Source organism: Martes martes, assembly GCF_963455335.1.
Source record: "Martes martes genome assembly, chromosome: 4".
Classification (NCBI taxonomy): Eukaryota; Metazoa; Chordata; class Mammalia; order Carnivora; family Mustelidae; genus Martes; species Martes martes.
The window spans coordinates 138,782,883-138,800,442 of record NC_137891.1 but is presented as its reverse complement, the minus strand read 5'-3'; the positions used below and the strand labels follow the sequence as shown (position 1 = coordinate 138,800,442).

The 17,560-nt window shown below is 44.3% G+C and overlaps 1 protein-coding gene across 1 annotated transcript in view; it reads right to left on the bottom strand.

The window, feature by feature from the left end:
* The window catches only part of JAK1 (Janus kinase 1), a 222,090-nt gene extending 206,262 nt beyond the window's left edge, over positions 1 to 15,828 (bottom strand). The window contains exon 1 of the mRNA XM_080802621.1: positions 15,750 to 15,828. The gene's annotated coding sequence lies outside the window, so the exon portion shown is untranslated. The remainder of the gene's footprint in view (positions 1 to 15,749) is intronic.
* Between the last annotated feature and the right edge of the window lie 1,732 nt (positions 15,829 to 17,560).

The window sequence follows — 17,560 nt, the reverse complement described above, 5'->3', positions numbered from 1 at the left end:
ACGCTCTAGGGACGTGCGATGGGGGAGTGAGGTGGTCTCTCTCTCACCTGCACCCCTCACCATCTATCTCCCTGAGCTGACTCTTCGATAGCTTCATTACTGTCCACAATGAATTTGAGAGCTCATTCTGAGGAAATGAAGGCTTTCAAAAAAGCTCCACCTGAAAGCTGGGTTGCCTCTTCCGTGAAGTTCAAAAGGGAATCCCAAGATCATCCCCCCCGCCAACACACCCTTGTTGGGGGTGTTTTCTGCTTGGCGAGAGGCCTGCACTTTGGAATACCATCCATATCCTCCTGTCTTGCTCCTGGGAGGGCACATCTGAGACACGCACTGGCAGGGTTCCCTGCAGGGGTTCTGGAGTGCTCTTCCGTTAGGCACTAGCCAGAAAGCTTAAGTCCCCACGCATTTCCTGTGGATTCACTTGAGGTCACAGTTCCAAGAAACCTCACATCTATGTCCCACCCAATTTGTCCTCACTTACTTCTCTCCACTCCTCTTAGCTTTGCAGAGGCTGGGCATGACGCTGGGATAACGCTCACCAATTTTCAGACAAACGATGATCTCCAAGTTGAACGCACCCTTCTTTCAATGAGGGAGGTTCCCGCCCCGAGTTGACATCTCCCCCTCTTCCAGCTCTTTTACTTGGGTGTGAGGGATGAATGCAATTCAAGAATTGGTTCTGCTGAAATGACCTTTGGAAAAAGCAGCGGGAAAATGCTGGCCACAGAGCTGCAGTCCTCTGACCAGAGAAAAGCGGGGAGTTTCTTGATAAGCCTGAATTTTATTTTTTGTTTTGTTTTAGTGTAGTTAACAGTTACATTAGTTGGAAAACTGGAGAGCTACAAGGAAGAGAATGAAACTGGACCACTTTCACCACCATACATACAAATAAAATCAAAATGGATTAAGTACCTAAATGTCAAAAGTGGGGATTTTCAACACCTTGTTTCTAGCTGGGAGCTCTTCTCACCTCTTGTTAGAAAACAGAAAAGACCCCTCAGCATCTCACACTACCTTAGATTTCTACGGCAAGCCACACTGCAAGCCCTGTGAACATAGCAACAGGTAGAAACATGGTCCTTGTCCTCAAGGAACTCCCAGTCTGAGACATCAAATACACATAACCCCCCAGACACCCATGTAATGGCAACCAGTGCTCTGAAGCAGCAGCACAGAGGACCACAAGAGTGGACACAGCTGGCGTCAGGAAAGGGGTCTCTGAGAATTACTATTTAACCAGAGGCTAAGAAACCACCAAGTGGAGTGAACAGCAAGGGTATCCCAGGCAGAAGAAAATGCACCTAAGGCAGGAGACTCCATTCCCCAAAGGGTGAGCCAATCAACTGGGTGCAAACGATTAAGTCAGAGAGGAAGGTGAAAGGCACCCTACCCAGGCCCTCCAGGTACGTTAAGGACAGTAGTCTCGGTCCCAGAGTAAAGAAAGCCATCAGAGGGCTTTTTTTTTTGGTGCCGTGATCAAATCTTCATTTTTAAAAGGTTAATTACAGCTGCACAGCTTGGGAGAACATCAGAAGGCAAGAATGGAATGGGGAAGGCAGTGTGTATGGTGGTTAAGTTTTAAAGCATTTCTACAAATGCTGGGTTCAATCCCTTTTCAAAGTCTCACCTACTCAACATTCAAGAGCAAAATTGGATTAACTTGTACTAACTTAATTTCCTATACCTTTCCTGTTCTGGACTCAGACCCTCCCTCTTACCACTTGCTAGCTGTGTGGCTTAGGGACTGCCATGAGCATCCCCAGGTTCCTCCATAATAACCTGAGGCACACTCTTCTACTCTAAAGATCTGCACTCGGGTGAAATGAGCACCTGGGTGCGCAACAACTGTGGACTCATCTCAAGCAAAAACGAAGTCTCTTCTATTTGATCCAACTGCTTAAACAAAGTTCTGTATACATAAATCACACAAGAGATTGTCCAAGATGCATTTACTAAAGAGTGGCACATTTTATGGTTTTGGAATAGGGTATTAGAAAAATTTAAGACTTGTTCTGTGAGGGGCGCCTGGGTGGCTCAGTGGGTTGAAGCCTCTGCCTTCGGCTCAGGTCACGATCCCAGGGTCCTGGGATCGGGCCCCGCATCGGGGTCTCTGCTCAGCGGGGAGCCTGCTTCCTCCTCTCTCTCTCTCCCTGCCTCTCTGCCTAATTGTGGTCTCTGTCAAATAAATAAATAAATAAATCTTAAAAAAAAAAAAAAAAAAAAAAAAAAAGACTTGCTCCGTGAGTCAGGATTTTTTTTTTTTAAACAGGTATCAGTGAGTGATACTAGAAGATTTATGTCTAGACATTTTATTGGCAGACATTTTAATTAAAACTCCTTGATATCGCCCCCATAAAAAAGGGTGTCTATATTCCCAATGACAGAGCTTCCCAGAAATCTAGTCTTTATCAACGTGACTTTGAGAATTTCCACCTTCCAGAGGATCTAAACCTCTCCAGTAACAACAGTGTGCTGGCTACAAAGGGGTGAGCAAATGTACCACTGCTTCTCAGTCTGGGGCCCACGGCAGACAGTGGTGGTACATAAGGAGCGGTACAGGGCTCCTTACTGTGGACCAGATGTAGCGTCGAGTCTCAACAAAGTGCTCCAGGCAGCCACCCCCACTGACCCTAAGATAGTCCCAGTCTGAAGGTACTCACTTTCAAAGTGGAACAAAAAAAGAACAAAAAAGCAGAAAAAAAAAAAAAAGGAGGAATGAATGTCTCATAATAGGGAATATACCTGGAATTTGACTTAAAAAGAGCAGAAAATGAAAACAAGTTCCCCACTGACTAAATTGGAACTGTTCTCCACATCTTCCCTTTTCTTAATAGCACTACCTGGCTCCTCATTATCTCATGGAAAACCAAGTACAGCAATAGTCCAAATGCATAAAAATATAATCTGCTTACTCGACTCTATTTCTATTATGTGAATTGTTTTAACATATATTACATCAGAAGCATGTTATTACAACCCCAAACGTTTTCCAACAATTTTAAAAACTCTAGCTGAGAATGTTCCAGGCACGCTCTCACACTTGATATTCTCTGTCAATGGGAATCTTCACAATCATCATGTTTGGATACAAAAGAAAAAAGTGTTTTGGTGCCTCCCTCACTCCTGCCCATGCTTGATGAGAATCTGTGTGGTAAAAGATTAACTGAAAGGTAATGGTGAGAATAAACGGTATGAGAGGAATAGGTTATGTAAATATGAATGCAGAGTTTTAAGGAAGAAACTGGGGGAAGGGAATCCTCTACAAGAAGCACAGAAACACAAAGAGGCTTGCTGTCTCAAAAATAAATCCATTTAATAATGACACACTTATAATTGCCAGAAAACCTAACTATGTATGAGGTATAGCCAAATATCTGAACATGGTGTGGCAGGGTCAAGAGCTCAGCGCCATGGCTCCAAATTCGCAGGGTATGACCAAGGCAGAATACTGCATGGGATCTGGTAAGGGCAGTTCCTACAAAACTACAATCTGATTTCCAAAGCATGGCCCCAAGTAAGAGCTTTGTGATGAAGCAGATATGGTCTACAAATGCTTTTTACTCCTGGCTAATAAAACATGATCCCTGAGAGAAGATTATCGCTGCCTGTTTCTTGTCTTGATGCTTTTATTTTCAAATTTAGACATGTAATAATGGAACTCTTTCATGATCATCAGCAAACTTAGAACACTCTTTCTAATGAGGCTGGTGGTGTCCGAGTTACAAGTCCAACTAGGATGTTTAGAAGTTTGATTTATTTAGAGATACTGGAGCTATTCTCTTCAGACATTGTTATTTTTACATTTTGAGAATATACCACACTCAAACGTTCCTTTGGTCATCAATATGGCCACATATGTACACAGAGCCATGTGTACATATAATTCATGATACACAGTACACGCACACGTATCTATGTATCTCATATATAATATATGCGATTTCACCTTTACCACAGTTCCAAAGAAGTGGGCTAATGAGGCAACTGAAGCACAGAGAGACCCAGTGAGCCACCCTGATTTCACCAGAAACCGTGTAAAGTCAGCAAGAGGTGCCCCATCACCTCACTGCCTGTTGAGGCCCCTTTCCCATTTTTTTTTTAGTCCTCACTGTAGGCTTCAGTTTCTTTGTATTTTACAAAATTTTATAACTATGCTAAGTTATGCCAGAAACCCTGGAAATATGTCTAACACTCTACAGACTAGGGAAGTTTAAATGCAAAAAGACATGAACATTACATGTTAACATTTTAAATTCTTATTTGAAACTGCTATCCTCACATTGAAGACTAAGGAAGAGAGCAATCAGCTCACTCCCGTTGTAGGCTGCAACAGTGCTTTTACCCTGAAATGCCTTCTTTTTATTTAAATTGTGGTAAAACAAACATAAAATGTATCCTTGAACTATTCTTAAGGGTGCAGTTCTGTGGCATGAAGTACATTCACACTGTTGTTCCATCCATCTCCATTCTTTCACCATCCCCAATACCTCTGTACCCATCAAACATGAGGCCCCCCACCCCACCCTCGGCCCTGGGCACGTTCTGGCATTAGGAATTTGACTACTCCAGGAATCTCATCCCAGAGAAGTCACAGAGTAGTTATCCTTTTGCGTCTAGCTCGTTTCACTAAACTATCATCAAGATCCATCCAAGTAGCAGCACGTGCCTGAATTTTCTTCTTTTTTAAGGCTGAGTAATATTCCATTGTACCCATAAACCCTCTGTTCATCCATTCGTCCATCGCTGCTTCTACCTTTGGGCTACTGTGAATAATGCAGCCGTGAACCTGAATGTACAAACATCTGTTTGGGCATATAACCGGAAGTGGACTGGAATGCTGGATCATATGGTATTTCTATGTTTAAGTCCATTCTTACGTACCGAAATGAAGAATGTAAGGAACACACCAACCAAACACATTGTGTGTGTTTTCATCAAAGCAGTGGAAAAACCCCATCAGATTTTCCTTGCATCTCTTCTCACTTAACCTGCTAGAACACCTTACACCGATGAACTGCCTTGAAGATGCCAAAGACCTCCAGGCCTAGGCAAGCCTTCCAGAGCTCTTGCCACAGACCAAGCCTCGGGCTTTCCTGCTGACAGGAAGCAGGACCCAGTATAGCTCCATTTGTCCAAGTGCCCAGGGTGATTCCAAACTACATCCAACACTCAGCTCTGCTGCATCCCACAGGCTCGGGTGTGGATCCTGGCATCAGAGTGCAGTAAGTATAAAACCTGAATTTTTATAAAACTAGTAACTGGAAAACAGGAAGATCAAAGAAGGTGGTGAAATCCTCCCCAAGGCCAATGATTGCACAACACGTCGCTCCCTGAGGCACTTTTTTCCACCTGCTAGAACACTAAAAATTAGGAATGTTTCAAGTTACTTGAGAATTCATCAATCCCAGAACTTTCCTTTCTTAGAAGTTCTTCCAGGGTTTCTGTCAGAAATTCCCTTTCTGTTTAAGGAAGCAGAAAACTCCCAAGGAATTTCAGGACCCATAGTGTAATATACAGCTCCCTATAATTAATCAAAATCATCATCTAGCCTGCAGTTTCCAAAATTCTGAATGTATGAGGACATGTGAAGGTACTGGGCCATAATGTGGTCAATGCCGTGTGGGAAACAATACAGAGCCAAGCAGGTTTGGCTCAAGGGGTTACCCTAGGAATGGTCCCTCTCTGGGAAAGGAAGACGAGTTAAAGAGAATTATGTGAACCAGCAAAGGAATGCCATGACCAGGAACGTCTGAGGATCCCACAATGAAGGGTGAAACTGACCCTCTCTGGATGGGAAGACAAAGCTTTGCCTCTCCATTCACACCTCTGGTTCCCCTTTTCCTCATTCTCTTTCAGTGAAGGACTTGATAATACACTTGGCCCAGGTCCAAGACATTAACTGGGCTCTACTGATTAGCCAGGAAGGTCTTTGTATACTAAAGGGTCACACATATGTCTTTTCCTTCCCTGGCTCCTCTCACCGTGTGGAGGCACATCCTGACCTCAGCAGGCTCTGTCATCTCTTAGTCCAAGCATATGGGTCACTGCCGTGGGTTCCTACACCAGTCATCTGTCCCTAGGATGGTCAGATTCCCAAATATAGACATGAACCTGGGAAGAGGTAAGAAGTCTCTGTTTAACGCACTGAGGCTAAGATATATAAGACTACGGGAGCTTTGCAGCAGTCTGTGAGCTAACACTAAGTTTGCGTACTTTGATTCCTATCTGCTGCTGAACCATGTACACAGCTTCCTTAGGGGTCTTGAAGGATGTGGGAAACCCTGGATTCTCCAGTAACCCCACCCCAAACAAAACAGCGCTCTCCAGCGTGGGATGCAGACTAAAGATACATGGTCTGTTACATTTTCTAGTCTTCTATGCAAACCTGATGCTGGGTTGTATTCATAGGTTTACCTCCCAAAATGTTTTAGATACCACTTCAGAGTGGTCCTCAATCCTTGATAGAAATAAAATTATTTACATTTTATTTTCATGTAAAGGTGACAGCAACAATATGGGCATTCAGTAAATATTTTTTGAATTAGACTATAGATGTTAAATTATTTTTTATGTTCCTGAAACATGATGTGTCCCTAACCATTTCTTAAGCACAAAAATATAATTTTACTCATCATAATATCATCAATGTTTTTCAACATGTAGGGCTTTTTTTCCTCCCTTTAAGGTAAATTTCATTTCAAATATCTAATGTTGACAAATATCTAGCTAATAGGTTACCTCTTACATTTATAAAAATGGCAAATCAATTGTTCCTCACAGTCCCAGTGCAGCTCTTCCTGCCCATGGGTCCTGTCCCCGTGCTTTAATAAAAACACCTTTTTACAGTGAAAGAAAAAAGGTGGGGGGGGGGGCTGGCTCAGGGGTGAAGAATGTGACTCTTGATCTCAATGTTATGAGTTCAAACCCCATGATAGGTATAAAGATTACTTAAAAATTCTCAAAAATCTTTTAAAAATCTTAAAATCTTTTTAAAAAATGGCACAAATTTCTCTGAATACCTCTTGAGAAATACTAATTCACAATTAGCACTTATCTAGCACCACTATCGTAGAAGTTCTAAAGATCTGAATACATGTCCACTCCACGCAACCATCTTCACCCTGTCATGTAAGCAACTGCCCAACTCCTCCTGATTCCCGCCATGTTACAAAACAAGGCAAAGACAGAGGGAATAACATACCCTATGTTCCAGGAGAGGTACACTGCAGGAACAGGGTAAGCAGGTTTCTGGGTCCCCGCCGCTGTTTCACATGCCCGCTTCATCTTCAGTCTTCCTTCCTGGGCATGACGGGACTCCTTTGATGGAAGGCAAGATGGCTGCCATCCTTCAGTTATCACAGTACTGTACCTTTAGAATGGACAGCATCAGCACTGTGATAACTGAGCCAGGGCAGCCTGTCAGTCACGCTGTCGGCCAGCACCATCCTTTCTGGTGGCTGCACGACTCCCTCCGAAGGCCCCTCACGGAGTGAAGAACTAAAAGATGCCCTTCTGGTTCGAGATGTGAGGAAGTGAAGAAAAAGTAGGGTCATGGCCCAGCAAGTGTTGAGACTGAAACAGTAAAAGGCCCAGTTGAATCATATTAGGATGAAAGATGAACAGAAGATGAATACATGTTAATGACGACCAACCATGTGATTAAGCTTTCACTCTGATAATACATCAAATATGCCGTAAGCTTCCCAGCTGCTTCTGTGATACCTCTTCCATGCATGGATTCACGGACATTATCTCCCTGACCTTGATCACCCATGCAATAAATACTTACTGAGGAACTACTCTGTTCCAAGTTCTCTTCTGGATGTTTAGCCAATGAAGATAAATAAGACATGGCCCTTCACCCTCAAAGCACTCACAAACCATACAGCCATAATACTTCACAGGTGCCTAACATTAATGAATTTCCTATGTGCATTCTCATTTGGTTTTCACAAGAACCCATATGGGGCTGCCCATGAATTACTGATTAATTTATTGCCAAAGGATCCTAAAAACAAATTAGATATCATTAGCCCATTTACAGAGAGAAATAAAAAGCTGAGAGATTAGGTGATTTACCTGAGATCATGCCCTAGGTCATGGTAAACCTGGGCTCAAATCCACATTCAATGATCAAGCCCAGTGCTTTTTTTTTCTCTACCCTAACCCGGCCATTCCACTCATCAACTGGGTATATAACTTATACAAACAAAAAGGATTTCTGAAAATATTTAGCTGTGGCTTAAGATTTTTCATTTTCTTAGTATTTCAGGATCATGAACCAGAAACTAGTGGGGATTTTATTTTATGATTTAAGGAGATATGCACATGAACAAGAAAAAAAAAAGACTTATTGTTCTTGCTCTGAGTGCTAAGGATGTACTCAAATTGATGACACTGATGATAATTACGTATTTAAGCACACCTGCACAGTGTTTACCATTACAGTTAACGTCAATTATACAGTTATACTGGTGCAAGAACCACTGCCCACCTCTGGCATGACTTAAAAAAAAAAAAAAAAAATACACGTCACTTGCTTTGAAATTATCCATACCTTTGAAATGCATCCTGAAGTCATTTCAGGGATGATTCTTACTTTTAATAAGAAGTAAAAAGATTCTGAAATTGGAATTCAGGCTACAGAACATCGACTTATTAAAACCATGATTCACTCGGTTTTTTTCCACGTCAGTCATAAGATCTCAAGTTATTTCAATATGAGTGGAACTTGACAGATATTTGAAAAATAATTATGTTTTCAATTAGGCATTTTCTCAGTTTCAATGATTCATTATATGCAAATTAGATATTAGCACTGTACCTCAAGTAAGACAGATAGATGAGTCAATTCTTTAGATCAGAAGTTAGAACACAGGAGTACAGTGACTTTCTGCACTATGAAACTGACCTAATCTTCAGAAAAGTAATATCCAGTGAAATAATCCACCTCCACATAAATTAAAACAACATTCTCTAACATGCAAAAGTATCTAATACTTAAGGAGGTCACAATGGCTAGGTCTCAGCCAACTGATGTAATACAGAGTTGAAACACGAGAGGGCAACGAAGATTTTAAAAAAAAAAAAAAAAAAGTTGGATCCCACAACCTAAGGTTCCTGGAAATAGCTGCACATTTTCAAATTATAAACATCTGTTACACGAAAAAAATATATTGTGATTACTTGAGAATAAATTTTTAGATAGCTGACCTGTCAGAAAGAATAGAAAGATTACCACCTAACATTTTCTGGCTGCCACAGGTTCCATCAGCTTTGGAAAAGATAAATATTTACTCAGAGACACCTATGGGTAGACAACTATGGCAACAACTAAGAAACCCTGATGTACTTAGGAGTTACTAGACTGTTCCTCACTAAGACTGAGCATTAATGTAACTGAATGTTTAAACATAAAGTATATAGGGACACCTGGGTGGCTCAGTGGGTTAAAGCCTCTGCCTTTGGCTCAGGTCATGGTCCCAGGGTCCTGGGATGGAGCCCCGCGTCGGGCTCTCTGCTTGGCGGGGAGCCTGCTTCCCCCTCTCTCTCTGCCTGCCTCTCTACCTACTTGTGATCTCTCTCTGTCAAACACATAAATAAATCTTTAAAAATAAATAAATAAATAAATAAATAAACACAAAGTATATAAAAATGAACTTCATGTCTGTCATGTACTGCAAAGCTGAAATTCACCCTATTTAGCCATGACCAAAACCCATACAACTAAACATTACTGGTACAGTAATAAAGGACCTTTCCTTATTTCTCTCCCCCATCATTTTTTTTAATATCTAAACTGGGATTTTAAAAAGAAGTGATAAAAAGGAAACTGTTATTATTCTGTAAATAAGAAACATTTCTTTCTCAAAAGATTTTTCTTATAAAAACCGAGTTGTTGTAATATTAAAACAAGGAACTGCAGGTACTCATGCTACATTATCAAAGTATACTGCACAGTTAGAGAAGGAAAAGAAAAAACAGTGACATAAAACACATTCCTCCACAGATCAAATTGATTTTAAAGTTCTTCTATGATAAAAATGATACAAACTGAGAACAATTTCTTCATGATGCAGGAACCAAGTACTATCAATAAATCAAGCGCCTGTGACAAACTGGTACACTAAAAAACTTGCTTTTAAATCTTGTGGAGTACAAATGCACACACAAAGAACATGTCATGCCCCTCTTATCTCGGACTAAACATGAGAATACAATGATTTTGAACCTTTAAATACCTGAGTCAGTCACTGGAGGCACTGAAAATAAACAACACAAAGTATTTAAAAAGTACTTTTAAACTAAAATAGCTTAACTAGAGGTCTAATTTCAATCCACCAACCTTTTACTAAAGTGTGATTTTTTCCCCCTAACCTGAAAACTGTAATCCAACTCATTGGTATTCTAAAATGTGCCTATCTCACCAAACTGGGAGGCTACATAAATATATAGTATATATATATTATTTACATACAAGTATATAAAAATGTACTGTTGACAAAAGATGCTCAAATATCAATTACTGCTCTGCATCGTACTGCAAAGCTTTGCTACATTAAGAGTTTTTAAAAACTAACTTGTGCTAGAGATTATTAGGAGACCTGGAGTGAGGGGGTTAGAGGTTTTTGTTTTTTGTTTTTTGTTTTAAAAGAAGAAAGAAACTGGCTCAAAAGGCCAGGAGAAGTCAAGGATTGCTGCCCCACGCAGAGCACAGTCCACCCCAATTCTTGCAAGGAAGCAAAAACAGAGAGTAATAAGAAAGGAGTGTAATGTTTTGCCCACTCCCAGCATTGGCCCCTAAGTCATCTCCTACCCTAACTATCTCTAACTAACCTCTGACTTCCTCATTATTGCAGCACTGCCACTTAAAGATGCTGGGTCTTAGATTCTCAGATGCCCTGCATGGACAGCTACGGGGGCAACACCAAAGATTCTCACCATCCTCAAGTTCTGGAGCCGTGAGCTGCTCCAGAAACAATAAAACTCCTCTTTTCTGCAGAATCCACCATCCTCAGAGCTTTTATTCCTACATCTGTAAAATAAACATGCTTCTACTTGTACCACATGCTACAGCGGTAGCACACTCATTATTGGGTGCTATTTCTTATACAGACATACCTCAGTGATACTGTGAGTACAGCACTAGACCACTGCAATAAAGAATCACAATAAAACCAGTCAAATGAATTTTTTGGTTTCCCAGTGCACATGTAAGTTATGTTCACGTTATACCATAGCCTATTAACTGTGCAATGGTATTATGTCTAAAGAAACAATGTACAGGGGCACCTGGGTGGTTCAGTTAAGCTTCCGACTCTTGCTTTTGGCTCAGGTCATGATCTCAGGGTTATGAGACAGCACTCCACATCAGGCTCTCTGTTGGACGTGGAGCCTAAGAGTCTCTCTCTCCCTCTCAAAAAAAAAGGAAACAATTTTTTTTAATTAAAATTTTTTAAATTTAATTAAAAAACACCTTACCCAAAAAATGCTTATCATCATCTGAGCTTTTAAGAAGTCATATTCACTGATTATAGATCACCAAAACAAGTATAATAATGAAAAAGCTTGAAATACTGTGAGAATTACCAAAAAGTGACACAAAGACACGAAGTAAGCAAATGCTGTTGGAAAATGGTGCCAATGGACTTGCCCAACACAAGGTTGCCACAAACCTTCATGTGTAAAAACACACACAAAACACACACACACAAACCACAGTATCTGTGAAGCACCATAAAACAAGGCATGCCTGTACTATAATTTAATTTGCCACTGCTAATAATTACTTCTTCAAATCAGCAGTATTGTCCCTAAGGTCAGAGACTATTTTCTTCACAGCACTTCACAACACTAATCACAGTCCCTTCCACAACATGCACATGCTCAACAAGTATTTGATTAACTGATGAACCTCGTCATTTCCTATGATACGCTATCAACCAAAGTGTACATTTAATTCCAGCCTCTGTACGGTCTTAAGCAAGGTACACGGCAGTCTGTCATCTAGAAGATAAGGGTATTGTATTTAAATGACCCCTAAGTCCCTTCCAGTGCCATTAGTGAATCTCATTAGACAAACCAAACCCCAAAGACGGCACTACCTCCATTCAGGTCAGCATTCAACTTTTTTTGGGGGGGGGGGGCAAGGGGTCAGTAGCCTTGTGGGCCCAATCACCACCATGGGAGCTATGATGTGGGGATGGGGGTGTGGGCGGGGTGGAGGAGAAAAAGTAAATGAAGGAGTAAGAGAAAACAAACATGAACCCTATCACTAAAATGCCACCAGGTGTCACAATAGTTACTATGTCACATACTGTTCTCTGATAAAGTTTGGTATGCCCAGGAGCCTTTCACAAAAGCAACTACAGCCAGATGTGTGGGTATCTAAGTTTTCCCATGACAGCCCTACTAGTCTTTCTAGTTCCGGGCACACTTTTATTGACCTTCCTGAGTAGGGCATGCCTCCTACGTAGAAATACGGAAAGCATTCATTATTCGGTCTCATGTTCTAAAATAACAACTCCTGGGGTCCCCAAATTTCCACATGGAAAACAGCAAAGAAGAGATTTCATGCAGTCATCTTTTCTGAAATTAATCCATCTACCAAAAGGAGTGATGTTATAGGCCAGTGCTAAGAGAAGTAAAATACAAACCATGCATGTATTTTTAAATATTTCACTAGCCATATTTAAAAAAAATTTTTAACAGATTAAATTAACCTTAACAATTCATTTAGCTCCATATATGTAGAATAGTATCATTTGAACATGTAATCAATATAAAAATAACTCAAGGTATTTTACTTTCTTTGTACTAAGTTTTTGAAAACTGGAGTGTAATTTACACTTAAAACACATCTCAATTCAAATTCTAGACTTTCATCAGAAATACTGAACATATACTGAGATTTCACATGTTTCAGTTTAAAAAGTAGATGCGTTATGTCCAAATTGTTTCCAAACATATTTAAGTCTTCCAGTAACTGAATCAAGCATCAATCTTAAGAATTTACTAAAATTTGAAATTCAGCTCATTATCATAGCCAGATTTCAGGTGCTTAACATAGTTACAGACAATCCTGTCACCTGGATTCTTTTAAACCAGAACCAGATTGAAAGATGTTACCTCTTCAACCAGCAAGTCCTTCTACAACACCCACCAGGTGCTCAAATGCTGCCAAGGATCTTCTGCCTCACTACTAATCCTTAAGTTGTCAATACTTTAGTGAGGATGACTTATTAAGCAGCCCTTCCCAGAGATTGCACATCGCTTTTCACTCAGACAGAAAGGTACATCTTGGTTCAAAAAAGAATGGAGACACTGAAATTCAAAGATATGTGGTTCCGTTCCAAAATAAAGGTGGAAAATCCTGACATCGTTACTTCTTTGTCCAGGATCTCAGTCACCCCACAAAAGTTACAGTCTCTGTTTATAATGAGCCTCTGAATTTCATACTCAGAGCAGCTGTCACTGCATCCTGACTCTTCGCCCTCCTCAAGTGCTCCCTCCCAGCCTCCCTCCACAACCTCCTTTATACTTTTTAGAGCACATTCCAGGAGCCCCTCTTTTCGATTCATTCTGAAAAATGCTTGTTATTGTTGACATACCGAAACATATGAATAATTCAATAAATGAATCCCAAAGCATCCTATTAATCATTCAGCGGTCTAGGTGCCCAAGTTATCCTGAGACACGCTTTTCTGAATATGCATGGGAAGTATCCCCTCTACTTTTCCCCAAAGGAACCAATTACAAACACTTCAGTTTTCCCTCCCTCTGTCAAAGTTCAGTGTTCCTCCTGCAGCTGATTTAAAAGCTGATCTTCTAAAGGAGCTGGATTCCTAAGATAGTTCTATTTTGAGCGTTCTTCCTGTTCTGAAGCTAAAGTTGGAAGGGCTTAGGTGGTGATGTCATGAAAGAGAGGCTGTTGACTTTTACAGAAGGGTCTTCCGCAACTCTGGGGATGCTCATATGGTGGAACCTAGGGGGGTGATGTTCATTTCTCATCTCTCTCCTCCCCCTTCCCTTCCTCGTGAGTCCCAGCTATTATTCAGCAAGCAAGAAAACACGTTCAAATAAGCATGCAAACATATTTACATATTTCACTCAAAAATGAAGACTAGGGAGATGGAAAATGCCTCACTCTGGGGAAGAAGAGTGTCAACCTCCTTCTCCACTCTTCATCCCGACCTTCCCAAGCATCTGTCATAGGACTAGGGACAAAAAGTGTAGGCAGGACAGCTGGTAAGAAGAATCAAGGGATTATAAATCTAGGAGGCTTGAAGAGGAAAATGCTGTTGGGGATATTCAGGACAGAAAGGGGACCCTTCGGTCCCTTCTCTTCCACCGTTTTCTCCTCCGTTTTGGAATGGCTGGATCTGGGGCTGGGTGTGTCTTCTGCTTGGGAGGCGTGTTTGGCTCTGAAGAACCAAGAGGGGCCAGGGTGGGGCCCAGGGAAAGAGAGCCAGAGACAGGCTGCTTTAGGCCGGATTCTGGGCTAAGCTCTTAGGGAAAGGAAAAAAAGGGGGGGCTGTGAGGAGAGAGCAGACAATTCCATTAGGATACCTGGTAAGGAACAAATAATGGCACTGACCTAAGGAGGTCACCTCTCTTCAATCTAAACCCAGCAATTAGCTGCTGGTTGGTCGGGTGCAGGTCCAGAGGGAAGAGAAAATCCCAGCACATGTGTAGACCACAACTTGCCTGGGTCCGAGGATGGATGTGCCCGGTGCAATCAGCAGGTGAAAGCAGCACTTTCTGGTCAATTCTGAGATGGGGGATCAGCTAAGAACTGTTCTGGTTTTTCAGCTCACCTCTCCTCCAAAGCGAGAATAAGCACAGGTGTGGTCCTTCTCCAAAAAGGTGGCAGCTCGCGCGGGTAGCTGAGTGAAGGGAAAGATTCCGTGGCTCGGCAAGGCAGGGAGAAGCCGCGGGTTCAGCTGCGACCAGAAGCAGGCGACCTCCGCCAAGTCCCTTCCCCCTTCTTGAAAACCGAACAGGACCGGTAGAAATTACAACGCACCCCTCCCTCCCCAATACTGTTTCTAATAAAAGAAACAGCCTCTCCTGCCTACATAAAAAACTGCACACTCTGGTTGATGAAAATAAACAGGTGAGCCCGTGGTGAAGCGGGAAAAGACTGGGAATGGGAGAAAGAACGTACAGAGAAATCGAGGCTCCCTCCCTGCACACCTCCTCCCCTCCAGCCCCAGAGAATGTGCGTGGCAGGTTGCAAGCTAAAAATGCCCCCCCACCCCCCGCCCCGCGCCCATTCTTCCTCCTACACCAGGGTCCAGCGTCCCGGCCTCGTGGTAGCGGTCGGTCCCCGGACGCCGCACGGGGCTCCCCCTCACCCCGGACCGCCGTCGCCGCGGGGACTCCGCTCTTCCTCTCCTCCCTCCCTCCTCCTCCGCCTCCTCCTCGCAGACTCCTCCCGCCGGATCTTTCATGTAAACAACATCCAGGCTCTATTTACAGTCGCCGCCGGACGGCGAGGGACCCACGCCAGCACCCTGGAAGAAGGCGGGGGTGGGGGAAAAGCGAGTGCGCAACATTTACACACGCACCCCGCCCCGCCCCTCCGCGCCGCTCCCCCTCCACGGGGCCGAAGCGGGGCGCCGGGGGCCACCCGCGCCCGCGTCCAACCTGCTCTTCACACGCAGCCGAGGGCCCGAGGGCAACCCCGCAAATGCCCAGGGGCGAGGCCGCCCCCTCCCACGCACCCCGCAGCAAAAACACATACACACCTCCACAACAACAAATCCAGCCCGGCAACACACGCTCCAAGTCCGTGAGGGAGTGCGGAGCCCCAGGCCCGCCCCATGCCACCGCCCCAGCGCCGGCTGCCTACCCCGCGGCGGCGAACTGCTTGCGGTCTCCGGAGGCGGTCAAGGCAGGCGCCCAGCGCCGGGCAGCGGCGCGCCCTCGGCCCGCCCCCCGCGCGGGCGCCCAGCCGGCCGAGCCCCGCGGATGCGTGTGCGTGTGCGCGCGCGCCGCGGCCAGCCTCGCCAGAACGGCTCTCGACGCCGCCGCCGCTTCCCGCGCCCCCGGCCGGCTCCGGCGCGCCGCCACACCGAGCCAGGAGCGCCGCGGCCAGAGCTCCGCGGCGGCGCACGGGCGCGCACACGGACGTAGACACTCGGCGGCACGGAGCCCCGCGCGGCCGCTCGCCGCCCGCAGGCGCCCGGTCCCGCGCGCGCCCGGCCGCCCCCGCGCCCTGCCCGCCGCCCCCACGCCCACCTGCGCCCCCGGGGGGTCCTGGGCCCCCCTTCCTTTGTTCTTCCCGCTATTTGCATGAGGATTATCTAATGACGCAGCAAGGCTCGCCACAACGTGACCGTCGCCATTTTTCTGTTTTTATTCTATCTCTGCCATGTGATAGATTGGGGGGGGGGGTTGGAAAAGGGAGACAGGTTTAAAAAAAAAAAAAAAAACTTCCGGGTCTCATGACCGGGAAGGGAGAAAAACAAAAGGGAGACGAGACACAACTCCAGGGGAAGGATGTGTGCGTGTGTGTGCGCGCGCGCGGGCACGCACGCGCGCGTCCCCCTCCTGCCTCGGCTCGGAGAAGGGAGGCTCCCGCAGTGGACACGGAGCATCCTCCCGTACGGGGAGCCCAGTGACCTCCCCCGCCAACCGTGGCGTCGCGCGTCCTGGTCCCACACTCGCTGCAAACGCTCGGCGAAGCTGTCAGCTTGGTCCCTTCCGGCCGCCTCCACTTGCTATTCACCCCCGAGCTCGCGCCCTCGCTCCCAAGCGGGTGTAAGGTTCTGGGTTACCTTCAGGGAAGTCTCACCAGAAACGGAGGAAATAATAAAGTTCAAAGGCTACCGAATTTCCTGTGTTTTAAGATAGTTTGTTAACATGCTGTTGTTTATGACAACCGCGTGGCAACGCTAGGCACAGATCTTACATTGGTTCGAATCTTTCCTTTCTCTATATCCTTTTCTCTCTTCCCAAAGCGAGACACACCCTTGTGTGGTGTTCCATGGGGGGCGGGGGTTGATAGGTGGCCACGGACCATTCATCATACCTTGACTTACTTTTTAAGAAATTTTTATAAGTGGCTGTTCAAGGCCAGGGAGCATTGTTTAAGAAGGCAGTTGTATGCAGCAAGGTGGATTCGCGTTACACTGATCGTATTCTGATTTGGAGGGCGTGATAGACGTTTCATTCTTTCCCAAGTCTCGTGTTCACGGTTGCTGAAAAAAAAACAAAGTATTTGGGAGCTCTGCCACGTTTTTCAGTGAGATATAAAATTTTGTACTTTTGTTTACTACTGTATTTCCTTTGGGCACTTTCACTTTTGTTTTTCTTGAGTTCCTTTTGGTTTCTTGTCTCAATTTCACAATTCACTGCAGAAATGGACTTCAGAATCGGCTAGGGCTCCTCGCTTTATTGGCGCAGAAAGGAGGCGGTTGAGTAGTGATGGAAGTTGCTCCAGGTCACACATTTAATTAGGGCGGAGCTTGGATTGAGCGTGGTTCACCTGATAGCTCTGCTGGAGGGGTGGAGATGGAGCGTGGGGGATGGTAACGTCTGGCCGCTACTCTGCTTT